This window comes from Salmo trutta, chromosome 7 (assembly GCF_901001165.1).
Source record: "Salmo trutta chromosome 7, fSalTru1.1, whole genome shotgun sequence".
In the NCBI taxonomy this organism is placed as follows: domain Eukaryota; kingdom Metazoa; phylum Chordata; class Actinopteri; order Salmoniformes; family Salmonidae; genus Salmo; species Salmo trutta.
Genome location: NC_042963.1, coordinates 24,885,045 through 24,898,242, shown reverse-complemented (window position 1 = coordinate 24,898,242; position 13,198 = coordinate 24,885,045).

Here is a 13,198-nt window from a genome sequence, read left to right as displayed (position 1 = left end):
AAAATAGTCATATGTTTGAGAAATTAAAGTAATAGCATTTCTAAGGTATTTGAATAACGCGCCACGGGATTCCACTGGCTGTTGAGTAGGTGGGACGATTTCGTCCCACATACCCTAGAGAGGTTAAATGTATTTGGCTATGTTGCATGTAAACTTCTGACTTCAACTGTAAATATCTAATTTTACATACAGTACCAGTCAAAAGTTTGGACACACCGACTCATTCAAGGGGTTTTCTTTATATTACTATTTTCTACATTGTAGAACAATAGTGAAGACATCAAAAATATGAAATAACACATCATGTAGTAAACACAAAAGTGTAAAACAAATTAAAACATACAGTGGGGGAAAAAAGTATTTGATCCCCTGCTGATTTTGCATGTTTGCCCACTGATAAAGACAGGATCAGTCTATGGTTTTTAATGGTAGGTTTATTTGAACAGTGAGAGACGGTGAGGGAAATAAGTATTTGAACCCCTCTCAATCAGAAAGATTTCTGGCTCCCAGGTGTCTTTTATACAGGTAACGAGCTGAGATTAGGAGCACACTCTTAAAGGGAGTGCTCCTAACCGCAGCTTGTTACCTGTCAAAAAGACACATGTCCACATAAGCAATCAATCAATCAGATTCCAAACTCTCCACCATGGCCAAGACCAAAGAGCTCTCCAAGGATGTCAGGGACAACATTGTAGACCTACACAAGGCTGGAATGGGCTACAAGACCATCACCAAGCAGCTTGGTGGGAAGGTGACAGCAGTTGGTGCGATTATTCGCAAATGGAAGAAACACAAAATAACTATCAATCTCCCTTGTCCTGGGGCTCCATGCAAGATCTCACCTTGTGTGGTTGGAATGATCATGAGAATGGTGAGGAATCAGCCCAGAACTACATGGGAGGATCTTGTCAATTATATCAAGGCAGCTGGGACCATTGTCACCAAGAAAACAATTGGTAACACACTACGCCGTGAAGGACTGAAATCTTGCAGCGCCCGCAAGGTCCCCCTGCTCAAGAATACATATACATGCCCGTCTGAAGTTTGCCAATGAACATCTGAATGATTCAGAGGACAACTGGGTGAAAGTGTTGTGGTCAGATGAGACCAAAATGGAGCTCATTGGCATCAACTCAACTCGCCGTGTTTGGAGGAGGAGGATCGCTATGACCCCAAGAACACCATCTCCACCGTCAAACATGGAGGTGGAAACATTATGCTTTGGGGGTGTTTTTCTGCTAAGGGGACAGGACAACTTCACCGCATCATTTGATGGGGCCATGTACCGTCAAATCTTGGGTGACAACCTCCTTCCCTCAGCCAGGGCATTGAAAATGGGTCGTGGATGGGTATTCCAGCATGAAAATGACCCAAAACGCACGGCCAAGGCAACAAAGGAGTAGCTCAAGAAGAAGCACATTAAGGTCCTGGAGTGGCCTAGCCAGTCTCCAGACCTTAATCCCATAGAAAATCTGTGGAGGGAGCTGAAGGTTCGAGTTGCCAAACGTCAGCCTCGAAACCTTAATGACTTGGAGAAGATCTGCATAAACGAGTGGGACAAAATCCCTCCTGAGATGTGTGCAAACCTGGTGGCCAACTACAAGAAACGTCTGACCTCTGTGATTGCCAACAAGGGTTTTGCCACCAAGTACTAAGTCTTGTTTTGCAGAGGGGTCAAATACTTATTTCCCTCAATATAATGGAAATCAGTTTATAACATTTTTGACATGCGTTTTTCTGGATTTTTTTGTTGTTATTCTGTCTCTCACTGTTCATATAAACCTACCATTAAAATTATAGACTGATCATTTCTTTGTAAGTGGGCAAATGTACAAAATCAGCAGGGGATCAAATACTTTTTTCCCCCACTGTACTTCATATTTTAGATTCTTCAAAGTACACACCCTTTGCCTTGATCATAGCTTTGCACACTCTTGGTGTTCACTCCACCAGGAATAATTTTACAACAGTCTTGAAGGAGTTCCCACATATGTTGAGCACTTGTTGGCTTCTTTTCCTTCACTCTGCTGTCCAACTCATCCCAAACCATCTCAATTGGGTTGAGGTCCATTGATTGTGGAGGCCAGGTCATCTGATGCAGCGCTACAGCACTGTCCTTGGTCAAATAGCCCTTACACAGCCTGGAGGTGTGTTGGGTTATTGTCCTGTTGAAAAACAAATAATAGTCCCACTAAGCGTAAAACGGATGGGATGGCGTATCGCTGCAGAATGCTGTGGTAGCCATGCTGGTTCATTGTGCCTTGAATTCTAAATAAACCACAGACAGTGTCACCAGCTAAGCACCCCGACACCATCACACCTCCTCCTCTATGCTTCGCGGTGGGAACCCCACATGTGGAGATCATCCGTTCACCTACTCTGCGTCTCACAAAGACACTGTGGTTTGAACCAAAAATCTCAAATTTGGACTCATCAGACCAAAGGACAGACTTCCACCTTCTAATGTCCATTCCTCATGTTTCTTGGCCCAAGCAAGCCTCTTCTTTTCATTGATGTCCTTTATTTGTTTCTTTGGAGCAATTTGACCATGAAGGCCTGATTTCACGCAGTCTCCTCTGAACAGTTGATGTTGAGATGTATCTGTTACTTGAACTCTGAAGCATTTATTTGGGCCTCAATTTCTGAGGCTGGTAACTCTAATGAACTTATCCTCTGCAGCAACTATGGGTCTTCCTTTCCTGTGGCAGTCCTCAAGAGCCATTTTCACCAGCAGCGCTTGATAGTTTTTGCGACTGCACTTGAAGAAACGTTCAAAGTTCTTGAAATTTTCCGTATTGACTGACCTTCATGTCTTAAAGTAATGATGGACTGTCATTTTGTTTTGCTTATTTGAGCTTTTCTTGCCATAATATGGACTCGGTATTTTACCAAATAGGGCAATCTTCTGTATTACCAACCTACCTTGTCACAACACAATTGATTGGCTCAAACGCATTAGGAACCCAACTACATAGTTACAAGTTGGGTGTTTCATAATTAATATGTTTTGACATATTGACCTTACAGTTATCCCTAATTGGTAATACTGTACTAACAATGTGTACTTACACTTGACTTACTCTACCTTCCTATTTACAGTATCTACCATGTAAATGCACAGGTATTAGGGGCACTAACTGGAATGTGGAACCAGTACCCTTGTCATCATTTCAAAGATGGCAGGTCACATATGGTCTAAGATGTTTGTCCTGAATTCTAATTTAATTTCCAAGTCAATGTGTCTTGCCCATGACCTTAAAAGGACCACTTTGTCAATTCCAAGCTCATAGTATTACTTTGACAGATCCTTCACAGGCCATTAGTCATACAAAATCTAGGTGTAAGAATAGAACAGGAAAAATAATGTGTGAGGGTGACCTTTTACCGCAAAGTATCTAGTACACTGTCATTAACCTTAGTGTTATCACTTTATCCCCTTTTCCATACATTTACCTAATCTTACATCATATTCAAGATGATTTTCCATAAAGTACTTTTCTATGTCACATACTGAACTTCAAACCAGGTCACAAGCACCTAACAACCAGGTCACACACACACACAAACGTTAGCATTGTACCTTGTATGAGTCATTGCTATAACTCCTCATTTAGAACATATGGCTTTCGCCATGCATGTAGATGACAAACCCTATCACAGTACATCTCATTACGTTTTCAAACTACGACAACTTTCATGCCATTATCATTAGAGGCTCTGGCATGCCGAGCTGTCTGCTGCGTTAGCAGTGGGATGGAGCCGTGGTGGAGTGGATGGGAAAGTCACCATGTCATGTTGGCACAGTGTATTGGCATTGGCAGTGCATGGTAGTGGCATGGGAGATGACTAAGCAAGACTTGTGGGAGACAGGGAGATGGGCCAAAGTGCACATTACTCTTGGAGAGTGCTCCCTTCCCAGGAGTGAAAAATGTGACCCCCTTAAGGCCTTTGCAGACTGTACAATTTTAGCCATCTTATGCCACAATAACATTTCCACATTGTGGGAAAATTCTTAGGTCATAAACGATTGTCGAACGTCTTGGCTAGTTCAGTGTGACAGGGTGTAGGTCTGCCAATTTAAGTACTACTACGTGCAGTCGTAGGCTCCAACAAAGTTCAAGCAGTGTCGTATTTTTGGGGCCTTTATCGTGTAGTGTGGCTGGTGTTGAGAGCCAATCCCGGTGACTGACCAACAGGAACACGGATGGCACTGAGTATGCACAGAATAGTCAGATTAAAATAGTTAGATTTAAACGTTTAGCCTACATGCTGTGCAAGAAGAACGATTTCCTTAATTATCTTGTTTACATGACACATCTGAAATCAGGCTACCTGATGGGATTTTGTTATGGCACAAAATCACCAATCAAAATAAATGTTCTACCACAGCGACTATGTTATTTTGGGGGAGCCTATTTGATTCTGAGTTTGGACATAAAGATAGTTTTAAAGTACAATTTCAAAAACCAATACTTTCAGTTTTTTCAAACTCACTTAACTCCTGCTTACAGAATAAAGTGAGGCTTGCACTGCTGGTGCTGGTGCATGCACAGATCAAATACACCGCTGCAGTTGACGTAGCCTATGTCAGCTGACGTAGCTTCGCAAGCCAATCGTAGAATGTGATGACAGAATTGAAGCAAATCGCACAATATGGCCAGGAGAATATTACGATTTTAATTTGGTAACATTGCACAGTGTGACGGGTTAAGCATAGAAGACTGAATCCGACATACATTCTGCAAAGGCCTTTACACACTGAAACTCTAAACATCCTATCTGTGGTTACAACCAGAGCCTTAGCAGATGATATAATGTTGCATTGGGAATGGTAATGTATATCACGTTAGCATCAAATGTTCCGTCAATTATTAAATCTAGGCTATATAGGCGACTTTGAAGAAGAGTGTATCTATGGTGTTATTAAGTAAACCATGGAGATCTGGTAAAATTCTCTTGGAACTACCTGTAGGTAATAAATATTGGCATTATACAGTTCAAAGGCTAGTATTGTGAGGATCGACACTGGAGACGAGAAGCAGGTACAGGGAGTGAAAATGTAATGAACAACGGACATGAAACAGAACAGAAACAGCATCTGGACCGGGGAGAAATAACGGCATCAATGCTGACACAGGGAACAAACTGAGGAGCAGACAAATATAGAGGGGGTAATCAACAAAGTAATGGAGTCCAGGTGAGTCCAATATTGCGCAGCTGCGTGTAATGATGGTGACAGGTGTGTGTAATGAAGGGCAGCCTGGCACCCTCAAGCGCCAGAGAGGGAGAGCGGGAGCAGGCGTGACAAGTAAATGGGCTGGGTATGAGTGCTTATAGCCAGTCTTATACTCCATGTACAGTATGTGATAAAATACATATGTAGGTCATTATAAATGCATTACACATGGCAAAAACAAAGTCTAACAATTTATTTTGACTGCAGGCTAGACATTCCCGACACCGCTAAAATAACTCCTTCACAGAAAATTGAATTCAGCATGTAAATAAGGACCAAGCGAGAGAAAAGAGGCAAAAGTGAGTAAGTAGTCTCTCCAATAAAAGTGCCTATGGCTATTCGGCAGAAAGAAGCGCACAATAGACCTTGCCAGTTGCTATGGCTACAGGCTGGATTCCAGTGAGTTCCGGAGGGAAGGCATGGAAATAAGTGCTGTGGTCTCGTCCTACTCAGACAGCAAGCTGAACTTTAATTTAACCTAGCATGTTCAACAGGACAGATTACCAAAATAGCCCTGGCTCCCAGTGGTCCATATGGCTCCTTATGGGAAGGCCAGCTGCTTGGGGCTTTTCAAGGCCATAATCTTTATTTCACACCCTCAGCAAGGCATTTTAATTTCTGACGAGGGACTCATGGGGTGGACAGGAGGGGGTGGAGAGATGAAGGCTAACCACCTGTGCAGAAGAATAAAACTTACTCAATCTGTCAGAAAGGCCCTGGGTAATGCACTGGTTCTCTTGGACTTTGGAGATATAATGGTGCATGACGTGGCCATTGTCTAGCCCAGGTTATGACCAGACAGTGTATGTTCCCATACCTTAAGCTTACTTGCGTAACTTCTTTGGGCTAGGGGGCAGTATTTTCACATCCGGAAAAAAACGTACCCGATTTAATCTGGTTACTACTCCTGCCCAGTAACTAGAATATGCATATAATTATTGGCTTTGGATGGAAAACACCCTAAAGTTTCTAAAACTGTTTGAATGGTGTCTGTGAGTATAACAGAACTCCTATGGCAGGCAAAAACCTGAGAAGATTTCATGCAGGAAGTGACCTGTCTGACAAGATGTTGTTCTTGCTTCTGTTTATTGAAGAGTCAGGATCTTGGCTGTAACGTGACACTTCCTACGGCTCCAATAGGCTCTCAGAGCCCGGGAAAAACCTGAACGATGACGAGGCAGCCTCAGGCTGAAACACATAATCGCCTTTGCCAAGTGGTCTATCAGAGGACAATGGAATTAGGCGCGTGCCCGAGTCGACCCTTTTCAGTATTTTCTTTCGGCTGTTTACCTAATTGCAGATTCCCGGTCGGAATATTAGCGGTCTTTTACGAGAAAAATGGCATAAAAATTGATTTTAAACAGCGGTTGACATGCTTCGAAGTACGGTAATGGAATATTTAGATTTTTTTTGTCACGAAACGCATCGGGCACGTAACCCTTCGTCACCCTTGGATAGTGTCTTGAACAAAACGCCGCTATTTGGATATAACTATGGATTATTTTGAACCAAACCAACATTTGTTATTGAAGTAGAAGTCCTGGGAGTGCATTCTGATGAAGAACAGGAAAGGAAATCAAACTTTTCTAATACTAAATCGTAGTTTGGTGAGGGTCAAACTTGGTGGGTGTCAAAATAGCTAGCCTGTGATGGCGTGCTATCTACTCAGATTATTGCAAAATGTGCTTTCACCGAAAAGCTATTTTAAAATCGGACATAGCGAGTGCATAAAGGAGTTATGTATCTATAAATCTTAAAGTAATTGTTATGTTTTTTGTGAACGTTTATCATGAGTAATTTAGTAAATTCACCGGAAGTGTTCGGTGGGAATGCTAGTTCTGAACGTCACATGCTAATGTAAAAAGCTGGTTTTTGATATAAATATGAACTTGATTGAACAAAACATGCATGTATTGTATAACATAATGTCCTAGGCGTGTCATCTGATGATCATCAAAGGTTAGTGCTGCATTTAGCTGTGGTTTTGTTTTTTGTAACATTATTTGCTAGCTTGAAAAATGGGTGTCTGATTATTTCTGGCTGGGTACTCTGCTGACATAATCTAATGTTTTGCTTTCGCTGTAAAGCCTTTTTGAAATCGGACAGTGTGGTTAGATAAAGGAGAGTCTTGTCTTTAAAATGGTGTAAATAGTCATATGTTTGAGAAATTGAAGTAATAGCATTTCTAAGGTATTTGAATAACGCGCCACGGGATTCAACTGGCTGTTGAGTAGGTGGGACGTATTTGGAACCACTCGCTATGATTGATTGGTCATATAAAAACCTTGGGACTCGCAAGCGTCCCACCTAGCCCAGAGAGGTTAATTGGCACACCTTATGTAGTTCCAGATGACGAAAGGGACTAAAAATAAGAAAAAAACAGCATGATCATTACACAGGTGTACCTGGTGCTGAGGACAATAACAGGCCTCTCTAAAATGTGCAGTTTTGTCACACAATGTGATACCACAGATGTCTCATGTTTTTAGGGAGTGTGAGCTTCCTGTGACAACCGGAAGTGGTTAAAAACAGCCTAGAGCTATTGTCATATAACCTCCACATAGTGAAAATCACACAACTCAACCATGTGTCATTCAGTCAATTCTTAAGGTAGAGACTTCATATTCAGGATTCTGTTTATGTCTACCCCAAAGACAACATGTGTTGAGCAAGAGCTTCCTGTGACAACCGGAAGTGGTTAAAAACAGCCTAGAGCTATTGTCATTTGGACAAAATGGCAAATAGTGAAAATCACGCAACTCAACCATGTGTAATTCAATCAATTCTTAACTTCTTGGGGCTATGTGGGACGTTAGTGTGCCACCCGTGGCGCACCCTATCAACAGCAGGTGCATTTCAAGAGCGGCAAATTTGAAACCAAATAAATGTCAAAATTCAAATTTCTTAAACATACAACTAACTTACAGCCTTTGAAAGATAAACATCTCCTTAATCTAACCACGTTGTCCGATTTCAAAAAGGTTTTACGGGGAAAGCATAAAGTTAGGTTATGTTAGGAGAGTACATTGACAATAGCTGTGTGTAATGCATTGTCGATTCAAAGACAGGCGTCACCAAAACCATAAAATCAGCTAAAATTATGCACTAACCTTTTACAATCTCCATCAGATGACACTCCTAGGACATTATGTTAGACAATGCATGCATTTTTAGTTCTATCAAGTTCATATTTATATCTAAAAACAGCGTTTTACTATGGCGTTGATGTTCAGGAAATCGTTTCCCTCCAATACCGGCAGTCAAGTCATGACAACAAAATAATTAATTAATATTAGAAAACATTGGTAAAATATTATATTGTCATTCAAAGAATTATAGATTTACATCTCTTGAACGCAATGGACTTGCCAGATTTAAAAGTAACCTTACTGGGAAATCACACTTTGCAATAATCTGAGCACTGCGCCAAGAAAAATACGCATTGCGATACAGACTAACCGCCATGTTGGAGAGATCTAAAATCGAAAATACTATGTAAATAATCCATTACCTTTGATTCTCTTCATCAGATGTCACTTCCAAAGAATCCCAGGTCCATAACGAATGTAGTTTTGTTCAAAAATGCTCATCATTTATGTCCAAAAACCTCCGTGTTGTTAGCACATGATCTAAGCCAGCCGGACTTCACTTCACGAACGGAAAAAATATATTTACGTTTGTTCAAACATGTCAAACGTTGTATCGCATAAATCATTAGGGCCTTTTTTAACCAGAACATGAATAAAATTCAAGGCGGACCATTGGGTTCTCTTTTAAAACGTTTCGGAATGAGAGTACCCACCATCAACTCGCGCGCAAGGTGTCTAATGGGCCATCACAGTTCCAAGGCTCTTATTCGGTCAGATCTCACTGTAGAAGACTCAAAACACTTTGTAAAGGCTGGGGACATCTTGTGGAAGCAATAGGAAGTGCCAAAACATTCCTCACCCCCTTTGTTTTTCAATGGTATAGACTTAAAGTCAATTCAACACATCAGGTATCCACTTCCTGTCAGAATCTGTCTCAGGGTTTTGCCTGCCAAATGAGTTCTGTTATACTCACAGACACCATTCAAACAGTTTTTGAAACTTTAGGGTGGTTTCTATCCATATATAATAAGTATATGCATATTGTAGTTACTGGGTAGGATTAGTAACCAGATTAAATCGGGTACATTTTTTTATCCAGCCGTGAAAATACTGCCCCCTATACCCTAACAGGTTAAGGTAGAGGCTTCATATTCAGGATTCTGTTTATGTCTACCCCATAGATAACGTGTGTTGAGTAAGAGCTTCCTGTGACAACCGGAAGTGATTAAAAACACCCTAGAGCTATTGTCATATAAGCAACCTGCAGATAGTGAAAATCACGCAACTCAACCATATGTCATTCAGTCAATTCTTAAGGTAGCGGCTTCATATTCAGGATTCTGTTTATGCCTACCCCAAAGACAACGTGTCTATTCTTTTTGCAAAAAAAACTAAAACACACACACACACAGCTTGGCCATAGGAACATAATGTGGGGCTTAGAGGCTTATACCGCCTTCAATAGTTACTTTCGTTCAAACGATTCAAGAACCGTCAGACCTAGAGCTCCGAAACTTTAGAAACCTGTTCTAGAGCTCAAATCGATAGTGCACGGTGAATTATGGGGCTCTAGAAGGTTCTCAGACCGAGAAACAGCCTCGTGCATTTGCAATATGTTCAATTCATTTTGAATATCACGGACATGGCGACATGTAGAAATGTCCCAGAGTCGCAAGACTAGGTGCATTGAAACCGCCTCGGCCCATAGAGACGAACCCCAATGTCTCTGTCCGATATCTCATTCAGGGACCCCGTAGTAACGCCCTGAAAAAGTGGATTTTCAGCACCAATTAAGGCCATTGCTCGGGCACCGAATGACCTATAGAGCCGAAACTTGGGATTCGGGGTCGCCTCTCATAGGCCTACACAATGTCAGAGCTGGTCCCGCAGCTAGACTGTAACTATGTGTTTTATGTTTAAAACTGAAGGCGCTGTGAATTATGGGCCTGCTCTGACATATGTGATAGTTGGCTTCTATGCGAGTTGGAAAAAGTGGATTTGGTGTCAGATGGAATCAGTTTGGTGTCAGAATGACATCTAATTTACTGATGGACGCTGGGTGACGAGCGTTGGAGAGGAACCACATTCACTGCACGGCCATCCCCAGTTCATCGGGACAGTCAATTATGCATTTCTGCAGTATTTTTGAGCATGCCTAAATTCGTGATGCTAAATGCCCATTGAATCATGTTGCAAATGTAACGCGCAATATTGCAAATGTAATGCGCATTTGCAATATGATTCAACAGCAAAAAATATCACCAAAGTTGACATTTTAAATTTACATTTAAGTCATTTAGCAGACGCTCTTATCCAGAGCGACTTACAAATTGGTGCATTCACCTTATGATATCCAGTGGAACAACCACTGGGGGGGGTTAGAAGGATTACTTTATCCTATCCTAGGTATTCCTTAAAGAGGTGGGGTTTCAGGTGTCTCCGGAAGGTGGTGATTGACTCCGCTGTCCTGGCGTCGTGAGGGAGCTTGTTCCACCATTGGGGTGCCAGAGCAGCGAACAGTTTTGGCTGGGCTGAGCGGGAACTGTGCTTCCTCAGAGGTAGGGAGGCGAGCAGGCCAGAGGTGGATGAACGCAGTGCCCTTGTTTGGGTGTAGGGCCTGATCAGAGCCTGAAGGTACGGAGGTGCCATTCCCCTCACAGCTCCGTAGGCAAGCACCATGGTCTTGTAGCGGATGCGAGCTTCAACTGGAAGCCAGTGGACAGAGCGGAGGAGCGGGGTGACGTGAGAGAACTTGGGAAGGTTGAACACCAGACGGGCTGCGGCGTTCTGGATGAGTTGTAGGGGTTTAATGGCACAGGCAGGGAGCCCAGCCAACAGCGAGTTGCAGTAATCCAGACGGGAGATGACAAGTGCCTGGATTAGGACCTGCGCAGCTTCCTGTGTGAGCAGGGTCGTACTCTGCGAATGTTGTAGAGCATGAACCTACAGGATCGGGTTACCACCTTGATGTTAGTGGAGAACCACAGGGTGTTGTCCAGGGTCACGCCAAGGTTCTTAGCACTCTGGGAGGAGGACACAAGGGAGTTGTCAACCGTGATGGCGAGATCATGGAACGGGCAGTCCTTCCCCGGGAGGAAGAGCAGCTCCGTCTTGCCGAGGTTCAGCTTGAGGTGGTGATCCGTCATCCACACTGATATGTCTGCCATACATGCAGAGATGCGATTCGAAACCTGGTTATCAGAAGGGGGAAAGGAGAAAATTAATTGTGATTCGTCTGCATAGCAATGATAGGAGAGACCATGTGAGGATATGACAGAGCCAAGTGACTTGGTGTATAACGAGAATAGGAGAGGGCCTGGAACAGAGCCCTGGGGGACACCAGTGGTGAGAGCACGTGGTGCGGAGACATGATGAAATCAACACAACGAGTGATGGAGAGGAACCACAGTCACTGCACGGCCATCCCGAGATCATCGGGCCAGCCAATTATGCATTCTGAGCATGTCAAATTCGTTAAAAATGTTAAAAGCAACAGAGTCCCACTTCTCCCTCATCATACATGACAGGTAGACCATCTGCGTTGATTCATGGCTTAAAGAAAGAAATAAGCAAACACGTTTGGTGTTTTTCAGAAGGCATGTTGGAGACTCCCCAAACATATGGAAGAAGGTACTCTGGTCAGATGAGACTAAAATTGAGCTTTTTGACCATCAAGGAAAACGCTGTCTGGCACAAACCCAACAACTCTCATCACCCCAAGACACCATCCCCACAGTGAAGTAAGGTGGTGGCAGCATCATGCTGTGGGGTTGTTTTTCATCGGCAGGGACTGGGAAACTGGTTAGAATTGAAGGAATGATGGATGGTGCTTTATACAGAGAAATTCTTGAGGGAAACTTGTTTCAGTCTTCCAGAGATTTGAGACTGGAACGGAGGTTCACCTTCCAGCAGGACAATGACCCTAAGCATACTGCTAAAGCAACACTGGAGTGGTTTAAGGGGAAACATTTAAATGTCTTGGAATGGCCTAGTCAAAGCCCAGACCTCAATCCAATTGAGAATCTGTGGTATGACTTAAAGATTGCTGTACAGCAGCAGAACCCATCCAACTTGAAGGAGTTGGAACAGTTTTGCTTTGAAGAATGGGCAAAAATCCCAGTGGCTAGATTAAGGAGACATAACCCAAGAGACGTGCAGCTGTAATTCCTGCAAAAGGTGGCTCTAACAAAGTATTGACTTTGGGGGGGTGAATAGTTATGCACACTCAAGTTTTCAGTTTTATTGTCTTATTTCTTGTTTGTTTCACGTAACAAATTATTTTGCATCTTCAAAGTGCATTTTGTGTAAATCAAATGATACAAACCTTCAAAAAATACATTTGAACCTGTTTAGGATAGGAGGCAGTATTTTCACGGCCGGATAAAAAACGTACCCGATTTAATCTGGTTATTACTCCTGCCCAGAAACTAGAATATGCATATAATTATTTGATTTGGATAGAAAACACCCTAAAGTTTCTAAAACTGTTTGAATGGTGTCTGTGAGTATAACAGAACTCATATGGCAGGCCAAAACCTGAGGAGATTCCATACAGGAAGTGCCCTGTCTGACCATTTCTTGTCTTTCTATAGCCTCTTTATCAAAAAATAGAGGATCTCTGCTGTAACGTGACATTTTCTAAGGCTCTCAGAAGGCACCAGAACGGGGAATGATGACTCTGCAGTCCCTGGGCGAAAAACAGTAGGGCTTTTGGAAAGTGGTTGTTCTGAGAACAATAACACGGGCGTGCGCACATGTGAAGACTCTATTTTCAGTGTTTGAACGAAAACAAGGTCTCCCGGTCGGAATATGATCGCTATTTTACGAGAAAAATCGCATAAAAATTGACTTTAACTTGTTATGGATAGGGGGC